The sequence below is a fragment of the Dipodomys spectabilis genome, unplaced genomic scaffold, assembly GCF_019054845.1.
Source record: "Dipodomys spectabilis isolate Male_0828 unplaced genomic scaffold, ASM1905484v1 ptg000212l, whole genome shotgun sequence".
Lineage (NCBI taxonomy): Eukaryota > Metazoa > Chordata > Mammalia > Rodentia > Heteromyidae > Dipodomys > Dipodomys spectabilis.
This window is the reverse complement of record NW_024870889.1, coordinates 2,028,483-2,038,687: the sequence shown is the minus strand read 5'-3', so window position 1 is coordinate 2,038,687 and position 10,205 is coordinate 2,028,483.

Sequence of the window (10,205 nt, the reverse complement as noted above, 5' to 3'; positions counted from 1 at the left end):
TCTCCTTACACGTGCACCTCCCCCCCGTGCGCTCTCCTCACACGTGCACCTCCCCCCCGTGCGCTCTCCTCACACGCGCACCTCCCCCCCCCCGTGCGCTCTCCTCACACGCGCACCTCCCCCCCGTGCGCTCTCCTCACACGCGCACCTCCCCCCCCCGTGCGCTCTCCTCACACGCGCACCTCCCCCCGTGCGCTCTCCTCACACGCGCACCTCCCCCCGTGCGCTCTCCTCACACGCGCACCCCCCCCCCCCGTGCGCTCTCCTCACACGCGCACCTCCCCCGTGCGCTCTCCTCACACGCGCACCTCCCCCGTGCGCTCTCCTCACACGCGCACCTCCCTCCCCCCCCGTGCGCTCTCCTCACGCGCGCACCTCCCCCCCCGTGCGCTCTCCTCACACGCGCACCTCCCCCCCCTGTGCGCTCTCCTCACACGCGCACCTCCCCCCGTGCGCTCTCCTCACACGTGCACCTCCCCCCGTGCGCTCTCCTCACACGCGCACCTCCCCCCGTGCGCTCTCCTCACACGCGCACCTCCCCCCGTGCGCTCTCCTCACACGCGCACCTCCCCCCCCCCGCGTACGCTCTCCTCACACGCGCACCTCCCCCCCCCCGTGCGCTCTCCTCACACGCGCACCTCCCCCCCCCCGTGCGCTCTCCTCACATGCACCTCCCCCCCCGTGCGCTCTCCTCACACGCGCACCTCCCCCCCCCCCGTGCGCTCTCCTCACACGCGCACCTCCCCCCCCCGTGCGCTCTCCTCACATGCACCTCCCCCCCCCGTGCGCTCTCCTCACACGCGCACCTCCCCCCCCGCGTACGCTCTCCTCACACGTGCACCTCCCCCCCGTGCGCTCTCCTCACACGCGCACCTCCCCCCGTGCGCTCTCCTCACACGCGCACCTCCCCCCCCCCGCGTACGCTCTCCTCACACGCGCACCTCCCCCCCCGTGCGCTCTCCTCACACGCGCACCTCCCCCCCGTGCGCTCTCCTCACATGCACCTCCCCCCCCCCGTGCGCTCTCCTCACACGCGCACCTCCCCCCCCCGTGCGCTCTCCTCACACGCGCACCTCCCCCCCGTGCGCTCTCCTCACACGCGCACCTCCCCCCCCTGTGCGCTCTCCTCACACGCGCACCTCCCCCCGTGCGCTCTCCTCACACGTGCACCTCCCCCCGTGCGCTCTCCTCACACGCGCACCTCCCCCCCCCCCGTGCGCTCTCCTCACACGCGCACCTCCCCCCCGTGCGCTCTCCTCACACGCGCACCTCCCCCCCGTGCGCTCTCCTCACAAGCACACCTCCCCCCCCCCCCCGCGTGCGCTCTCCTCACACGTGCACCTCCCCCCCCCCGTGCGCTCTCCTCACACGCGCACCTCCCCCCGTGCGCTCTCCTCACACGTGCACCTCCCCCCCTGCGCTCTCCTCACACGCGCACCTCCCCCCCCCCGTGCGCTCTCCTCACACGCGCACCTCCCCCCCGTGCGCTCTCCTCACACGCGCACCTCCCCCCCCCCGCGTACGCTCTCCTCACACGCGCACCTCCCCCCCCGTGCGCTCTCCTCACACGCGCACCTCCCCCCCCCGTGCGCTCTCCTCACACGCGCACCTCCCCCCCCCGTGCGCTCTCCTCACACGCGCACCTCCCCCCCCCGTGCGCTCTCCTCACACGCGCACCTCCCCCCCCCGTGCGCTCTCCTCACATGCACCTCCCCCCCCCGTGCGCTCTCCTCACACGCGCACCTCCCCCCCCCCCGTGCGCTCTCCTCACACGCGCACCTCCCCCCCCGTGCGCTCTCCTCACACGCGCACCTCCCCCCCGTGCGCTCTCCTCACACGCGCACCTCCCCCCCCGTGCGCTCTCCTCACATGCACCTCCCCCCCCCGTGCGCTCTCCTCACACGCGCACCTCCCCACCCGTGCGCTCTCCTCACGCGCACCTCCCCCCCGTGCGCTCTCCTCACACGCGCACCTCCCCCCCCGCGTACGCTCTCCTCACACGCGCACCTCCCCCCCCGTGCGCTCTCCTCACACGCGCACCTCCCCCCCCGTGCGCTCTCCTCACATGCACCTCCCCCCCCGTGCGCTCTCCTCACACGCGCACCTCCCCCCCCCCCCGTGCGCTCTCCTCACACGCGCACCTCCCCCGTGCGCTCTCCTCACACGCGCACCTCCCCTGAGTGCACTCTCCTCACAGGGGTCTGTAGGGACAGGGGGTCCACAAGGCAGGGGATCCACAGGGGCAGGGGACCCACCGGGACAGGGGGTCCACAGGGGAGGACGTGTGGAAGGCCTGAGTGGGGAGGGTCTCTGGGGACCCGGGGAGCCAAGGGTTTGGTGGCTGGGATGTATGGGGAAGGGCACAGATGGGCTCCGCGTGATCCGCCCTGAGCCGTGATAGCGGAGGCCCGCACCCCATGCTGGGGCTCAGATGGCCGCGGAGCCACTGCTCAGGCCTGGACTCATCAGCCACGGAGAAGCAACATGAGGACAAGCTCAGTGAGCTGTCCCCCTCTACCTCCCTGTGACCCACAGCATGCCCCCCTTTGACCCATGGCACGAGCCCCCACCCCTCTACCCCCGTGACCGGCGGCAGACACGCACAGTTGCCCATCTGGTGAGTCAGCTCAGATGCTCACTTCCTCCACACAGCCAGCGACCTTGCCAGGCACTGCCTCATCAGCAAGGAAAATCGCCAAAGCGCACAGCTGCGGCGCCCATGGCCCCAGCCTGGGGACAGCACCAGCAATAGAGGAAGACCATGGGTGCCACAGCAGCTGCCACCCACTCGGCACTCCTAGAACGCAACAACAAAAGTCACTGACAAGCGTGAACTCCTGGGTGGAGACGGGAGGGCGGGCCTGGGAGAGAGAGCAGAAGACACCTGACTCATGAAATTGTAATCCCTCTGTATATCACCTCTTTAACAACAATAAGTTAACAAAATAAACATTAAAGAGGGAACTAACCAGATTTTAAAGTAGGCAAAGGCCAGGCACTGGTGGCTGACACCTATAATCTTAGCTCCTGGGGAGGCTGGGGTTTGAGGATCAAGGTCTAAGGCGGCCACAGGGCAGAGGCAGGACAGCCTGGGGAGAGTGAGCTATGGCAACTGGCTGTCAGGGATGGAAAGACTCCAGCTCAACCTCTGTCCATCTACTTCCCTTAAGATTAAGGGAACCAAGTCATTTAGGGGAAAACAAAACAGTAATATAATAAAACTGGGGTCTGGTGAAGGTGACTCAGAAATATGGTCTTTAGAAACACAGAAGCACTGTCTTTGCTTCAAAGAGACACAACATCCTTCCTAAAGGATGCATTTCTCACCCAAGGATTAACAACTGTCTGATAGGATGCTCCACATGCAGGTGGCAGTGCACCTCCCTGTCTCAATGACAAGGATCTGTCTCACGGCAGGACTCATTCTTACCTGGAAACTCAGAGAATAATTGCAGGTATGCTTAGAGCAAAGACAAAGCACCTAGCTCTGTATAACTTTAAGCCAGACCCCTTCCTTTACCCTATAAATACCCAACAGCCCAAGGAGCTGGGTGTGTATCTGTCTGTCTGTCTGTCTGTTTATGGGTCTGTGTGTATTATGTGTCTCTCTCTGTGTCTATCTCCCTACGAGAGAGCACCCACACTCCACTAGTGTGCCCCTGCCCTTCTGTTTGTCTCCCTTCTGTGCCTGTTTGTCTGCTTGCCTGCTTCTTTGCTTACTCATAAAGCTCAGCCAAGTTTCCTTCCCATTGTGACTTAACCAGAAATTCTTACTCTGTGATCAAAGTCAAGGACCCTAAGAGAAAAGTCCCTATATTTAAAGAGGAGCTTCACAAACCTTCACTGCGTCTGGTGACAATGCCAGTGTGGGTAGGAAGATCTGTGAGATTCTTATCCACAGGAACCGCTAAAAGGCTGGGAGTGATTCTGGGACTCAAGGGTAAAGTGCCTGCTCACCTTGAGCGAGAAGCAAGGGGCAGCACCCAGGCCCTGAGACCCAGGCCCAGCACTGGCACTAAGTAAATCAAATGGACAAATGACTCACATGGCTGGACTCCAACTTGATCTACCAATGGCTAAGGAGCTCAGGAAGATGTGTTCAACGTTGCTAATCACTGGAGAAATGTGAACCAAGGCACAATGAAACACACACACACACAAACAGTATGGAGAAGGGAAGTTCTGTGACCTGTAGATGGAACTGTACAAGTGCAGCCATGATGCAGAGTAGTATGGTGGCCCCTCAAAAAGTTAAGAATGAACTACCATAGGGGATCTGCTGGGTGCTGTGGCTCATGCCTGCGGTCCCAGTCACTTAGGAGACAGAAGATTACAGTTCAAGACCAGTGTCAGCAAAAAAAGTTATGAGACCCCTTCTTAACCCATAAAAGTTGATGTGGTGGCATGTGCCTGTCATCCTAACTACGCAGGAAGCGTAAGTAGGTAGCATGCAGTCCAGGCTGGCACCCAGACACAAATCAAGACCCTATCTCAAAAAAATAACCTGAGCAAAAAGGGCTTAGGACATGGATCAAGTGGAACAGTACTTTCCTAGCAAGCTCTAGGCCTTGTGTAAACCTTGTACAGCGAAGAGGAGAGCGCTACAGATTTCTATCACAACAACGTGAATTATTTACCATGACTGACAATGGTAAAGTTCAGGATTCGCCACAGAAATGAAAGTGGATAGGCAACAAGAAAATGTCCGCAGAATGCATGTGGTAATGAGAGGAATGAACCCCGCAGCCTGTGAGCAGAGCTCTGGAGCACGCAGGCAGAAGAGCCCCGTCCTCAGGACCAAGGACAGCACTCCCCCCCCCCCCCCCCGCCCCCACTATAGAGCTCTGCGGCAGGGACAGGGGTGATTACAGAATGGCCTGAGGGCAACGTGGGGCTGGCAGGCTGGGCACTCCGGCTGAGCCCCCCGGAAGCCAGGGGGAAAGGAGAAGCCCGGCCTGTGGCCTGCGCTCTGAGCACCTCAGCTTCTGGGAGATAGACAAGTGCCTTCACCATGGAGATGTCCATGCCGGCCAGGCGCTCAGCCTGCAGCGAGGAGAGCAAGGACCCACGGAGACATCTTCACAGCGGTTTCCTCATCAGAAAGAAGCCAGGCACATCAGACGGGATGGAGACGCTGGCCCACTTACGCAACGTGCTATAAAGAACAAATTATGATGGCCACCGTGCCCAATACCCCTCCCACCTGTGCAGGCCAACAGTACCGTGGCGGGGTTTGCTGTGTGCGCGGGAACCTCTGCGGGCCAGAGTCCTGCGGAGCAAAGAGGTGGAGCACGGAGTGGCAATGCCGCCACCGCGCCCAGCAGGGCAGTCCCATCCGGATCTTCCTGCATGCACTGTGAACTACACTGCAAGTGTTTTCTTTCATTTCGGAGAGAAAGAGAAGATGAAAAATGAGAAAAGGGTGTGTGTGAGGGAGGGCAGACTTCCAGGCATGGTGGCACCTGCCTGTAATCCACACCAAGAGGTAGAGATCAGAAGGACCAGTTTGGGGCCAGCTCAAGAAATAAATAAGCCAGAGCTGGGCGCTGGTGGCTCACGCCTGTAATCCTAGCTACTCAGGAGGCTGAGTTCTGAGGATCACAGTTCAAAGCCAGCCCGGGCAGGAAAAGTCCGTGAGACTCTTTATCTGCAATAAACTACCAGAAAACCAGAAGTGGCACTGTGGCTCAAGTGGTAGAGCACTTGCCTTGAGCTGAAGAGCTGAGGGACAGCGCCCAAGCCCAGAGTTCAAGCCCCATGACCGACCAAAAAAAAAAAAAAAAGACCTGACCTGAAAACTAAAGCAAAAAGGGCTTGTGGACATGGCTCAAGTGGTAGAGGACCTGCTCTAGCAAGTACAAGGTCCTGGGTTCAAACTCTGGTTATGAAAAAAAAAAAAAAAAAGAAACAAAAGGAGAGGACAGACAAGGAAAACAACTACTGCCTGAAGTTTTTTGTAGCCCTGCTGATGCCTTTTACTTCAATTCAGCACAAATCAAAAGTTTACTTGAAGGGAGTCATGGAGACTCATCATGCCTGCAATCATTGCTACTTGAGATTGGGAGGATCAGGATTCGAGGCTAGCCAGGTCACAAGACCCCCTTCTGAACCAGTATCTGGGAGTTCTGGCATGCACCCATCATTCCAGCCATGGTAGGAAGTGTTGAAACAGGCGGCTCATGGTCCAGGGCAGGCCTAGATAGAAGGCAAGACCCCATCTCAAAAACAGTACAGAGAAAGGGCTGGAGGCAGCCTGGAGTACCGAGTCCAGATGTCTGTGTAAGAGCCTTACAAAGGACCAAGTCCTGCTGGGCCTGCAGGGACCGCACCCAGTGGCTCCTTTTGGCTAGAGTGGAAGCAACGCCTACAGTATACACCGCATGACTTCTGGTAGGCAGTGATGGTCTCCCCGTGCAAACTGTTCCAGGAACCCAAGCAGAAGCAGCAGCTCGTGGGGAAACCCCACTTGAGCACACCCCTGATCACAGGCCAATTCAGATCCCCTCCAAGTCTCTGCGGCCTTGTAACGTTACACTGCTTCTCGGAGGCTAAGAGCATCTGCAAGTGAGTGACAGACTGATATAGCTGTTCCAGTACAACGTGGAATCTGGAGAATAATCCTGACCATGTCTGGAAGCAGGGCGCATCCTCTGCGCCCCTCTCCCGTGGTGCGCAGTTACCTTGCCCCCGCCTCCCCCGCCCCCCAGCTCTCTCCCTGAGCTGGCTTTCACTTCGGGGGTGGTCCCGCCCCTCCTCTGTATCCCTTAAAACTCAGCAGTGTCCAACACAAACTTGTTACTCGAATTCTAATGGCTGAGAGACTTAAAAAAAAGAAAATTGAGACAGGGTCTTGCCATAGAGCTCAGGCTGGCCTCAAACTTACAATGCTCCAGCCTTAGCTTACCAAGTACTGGATTACAGGCATGTTCCACCACACCCAGCTGACCACCTGCGCTTCTCAAAGCAAGCCTGGCTTCCTGGAGTGTGGCGAGCTGGCCCGGTCAAGAGTTGATTTGAATCTAGGAAAAGTTGAATTAACAGCCTGGAGCAAATATTCACAACCATAAGTAATTTAGAATATTTCGTTTACTTTGCTTTCTGATTCTGACTTTTATGATTCTTTCTGTGGCTTAGCACTTAGTTAGTTGGATGTATATTTTTTTTTATAGTACATAATTGTATCAGACAGGAATTACATTTGGCTGCTTTTACCAGTTTAAAAACCCACAAAAGGGTACTCTAATCCTAGTTACTCAGGAGGCTGAGATCTGAGGATCATGGTTCAAAGCCAGCGTGGGCAGGGAAGTGTGTGAGACTTTTATCTACAATTAGCCACCAAATAAACAGAAGTAGGGCTGGGAAGGTGGCTCAGTGTTAGAGCGCTTGCCTTGCATGCATGAGGCCCTGGGTTCGATTCCTCAGCACCACATAAGCAAAAAGAAAAGAAAAAAGCCAGAAGTGGCGCTGTGGCTAAGTGGTAGAGTGCTAGCCTTGAGCTGAAGAGCTGAGGGACAGCACCCAGGCCCAGAGTTCAGGCCCTACGACCAGACACCCCCCCAAAAAAAAAACCAGAAGTAGGGCTTGGAAGGTGGCTCAGTGGTAGAGCGCTTGCCTTGCATGCATGAGGCCCTGGGTTCAATTCCTCAGCACCACATAAGCCTTGAGCTGGAGAGCTGAGGGACAGTGCTCAGGCCCAAGTTCAGGCCCCACGACTGACAAAAAAAAAAAAAAAAAAGAACCTCAGGACAGTGCCCAGGCCCCGAGTTCAAGCTCCAGGACTAGCGCGTACACACACACCACCACCACCACCACCACCAACAACAACAACAACAACAAACAAACCTCACAAAAGGACCAGGCAGCAAGGATTACAGGTCTAAGCACCAGCACCTGGCCTTCATGTCTTTAAAGAAATCTAGACCCAGCATGTGGGAAAGACATGTGATAGTGATGTTTATCTTTTTTTGAGGCAATGGGGTTGAACTTCAGGCCTTGTGATTACTAGGCAAGCACTCTACCACTTGAGCCATGTCTCCAGGCCTTTTGCTTTGGTTTTTTTTTCTGTCTGTCTGTTGCCCTGTGTTTCCAGACAGGGTCTGTCTGCTTTTGCCTGGCCCAGGCTTGGACCCGAATCGTCTGTCTCTACCTCCTGGGTAGCTGGGATTCCAGGTGTGTGCCACCTGGGAGGGTATTTGTCTGATTTGGCTTTTGCTTACCCTAATGACCACCAGTGCCATCCATTTTCCTAAACTGACATCATTTTGTTGCTTTTTTACGCCCCAGGTTTTTATCTCCAAGTCGTCTGCTGACGGGCCGAGGCTGCCGCACGGCTTGGGGTGGTGATGGGATGGCCTGGCAGGTGCCTGGCCAGGTCCCGTGAGGATCCTGTCTCTGCTTTGCCTGGACGCAGGCCCCTCACCAGTGGTACCAGAGTCCTAGGTGCTGATGGCGAAGACCTGCTCTCCACCTGCCGGGAAGGGGCATCTGCAGTGCACGCAGGGGGCCTCATACCTTCAAGCCCAGGGTGTGCCCACTGTGAATTCGCACAGACACAGTGTCCCAGTTCTACTGGCAGTACATACTCCCAGCTATCTAGGGACAAATGGCACAACACAGCTCCTTTCACCGCCTGCCAGACTACGGGAACAAAGCTCACGGCTCAGCGATTCCTTTACTACGAAGGGACCCGAGCATCTTCCGTTTGGTGGCTGTTAGATTTGATCTCCCATAGACTACCTGTGCACATCCATTGCCCGGCTTCCCCCCCACACTCTCCTCTTCCCTGGCAATTATTGTCTTTATTATTCCTCTGTCATTTGTACCAACTTATTCAATCTGATCTATCCAGTGGTTAGTTATGGTATCATTTGCCATACAGACTTTTCTAATGCTTAGATGGTCAAATGCGTTTTATCTCCTTAAAGAACTGCTGATGTTCCAATCTAAGTACACGTAGCACTAACACTTGGAGCCCAATACTGCTCATGGGCAGGCATTCATTCATTCATGAAGCCTTTAAAATGCTTTCATACAATCTCAACAAGACCCCCTGTTGAGATTCTAATTGGAATTGTATTATATTTGTGCACTGACTTGGGAGAACTGACATTTTTATGGAGTAAGATCTTCTCAAATAGGCTTTCATTTTTCTACTTCACTTCTCAATTCTGTAGAAGGTTGTTTTTTTTTTCTCCTCCAAGTATTTGCCTTTCTAGTCATTTGTAGTGCACTCGTTAGTCATTGCTAACCGCGGCCATTCCAACCAGCAAGTGACTTTACAGTTAACGGGTCTCTGTGATTACAGAGTCAACCTGAACACAAGCTTCTTCACTACTTACACAAAGTAAGGGCTTTGCTGCATTTTCATGATGCATGTAATATACTTCAGTCACATACATCCCACCCCCAGCTTGCCCCCCTCCTGCTTCCCCCTCCCAATAGTCTCCCTTCTACTTTCTCTTCTTCTTTTCTTTTCTCCAGTCCTGGGGCTTTAACGCAGGGCCTGGGTGCTGTCCCTGAGCTTCTGTGTTCAAAGCTAGCACTCTACCACTTGCGCCACAGCACCACTTTTGGCCTTTTTGGAGTAGTTTTTTGGAGATAAGTTTCATGGACTTTCTTGCCTGAGCTGGCTTCAAACCATGATCCTAAGATTTTAGCCTCCTGGATGGCTGGAATTAGGTGTGTGAGCCAGCAGTGCCCAGCCTACTTTCATATCTTTTTAAAAATCTAGATCCTGGAAGTGGCGCTGTAGCTTAAGTGGTAGAGCGCTCGCCTTGAGCTGAGGGACAGTGCCCAGGCCCAGAGTTCAAGGCCCACGACCAACCAAAATAATAATAATAATAATAATAAATAAAAATCTAGATCCTGCAAATGATGAAGGCATGTGTTCATGATGGTTATCTTTTTTTAAGCTATTGGGGATTGAACTTAGGGCCTTGTGATTACTAGGCAAGCAGTCTACCACTTAAGGCATGTCTCTCGACCTTTTGTTTTGTCTTTGTCTGTCTCTTGCTTGTGTTTTCAGATAGGGTCTGTGCTTTTGCCTGGCCCAGGCTTGGACCTGAATCGTCTATCTCTACCCCCTGCATAGCTGGGATTCCAGGTGTGTGCCACCTGGCAGGATATTAGTCTGGTTTGGTTTGTTTACTCTAAGGATCTCTAGTTCCATCTATTTTCCTGAGAATGGCTTTTATTTCTTCTTTATG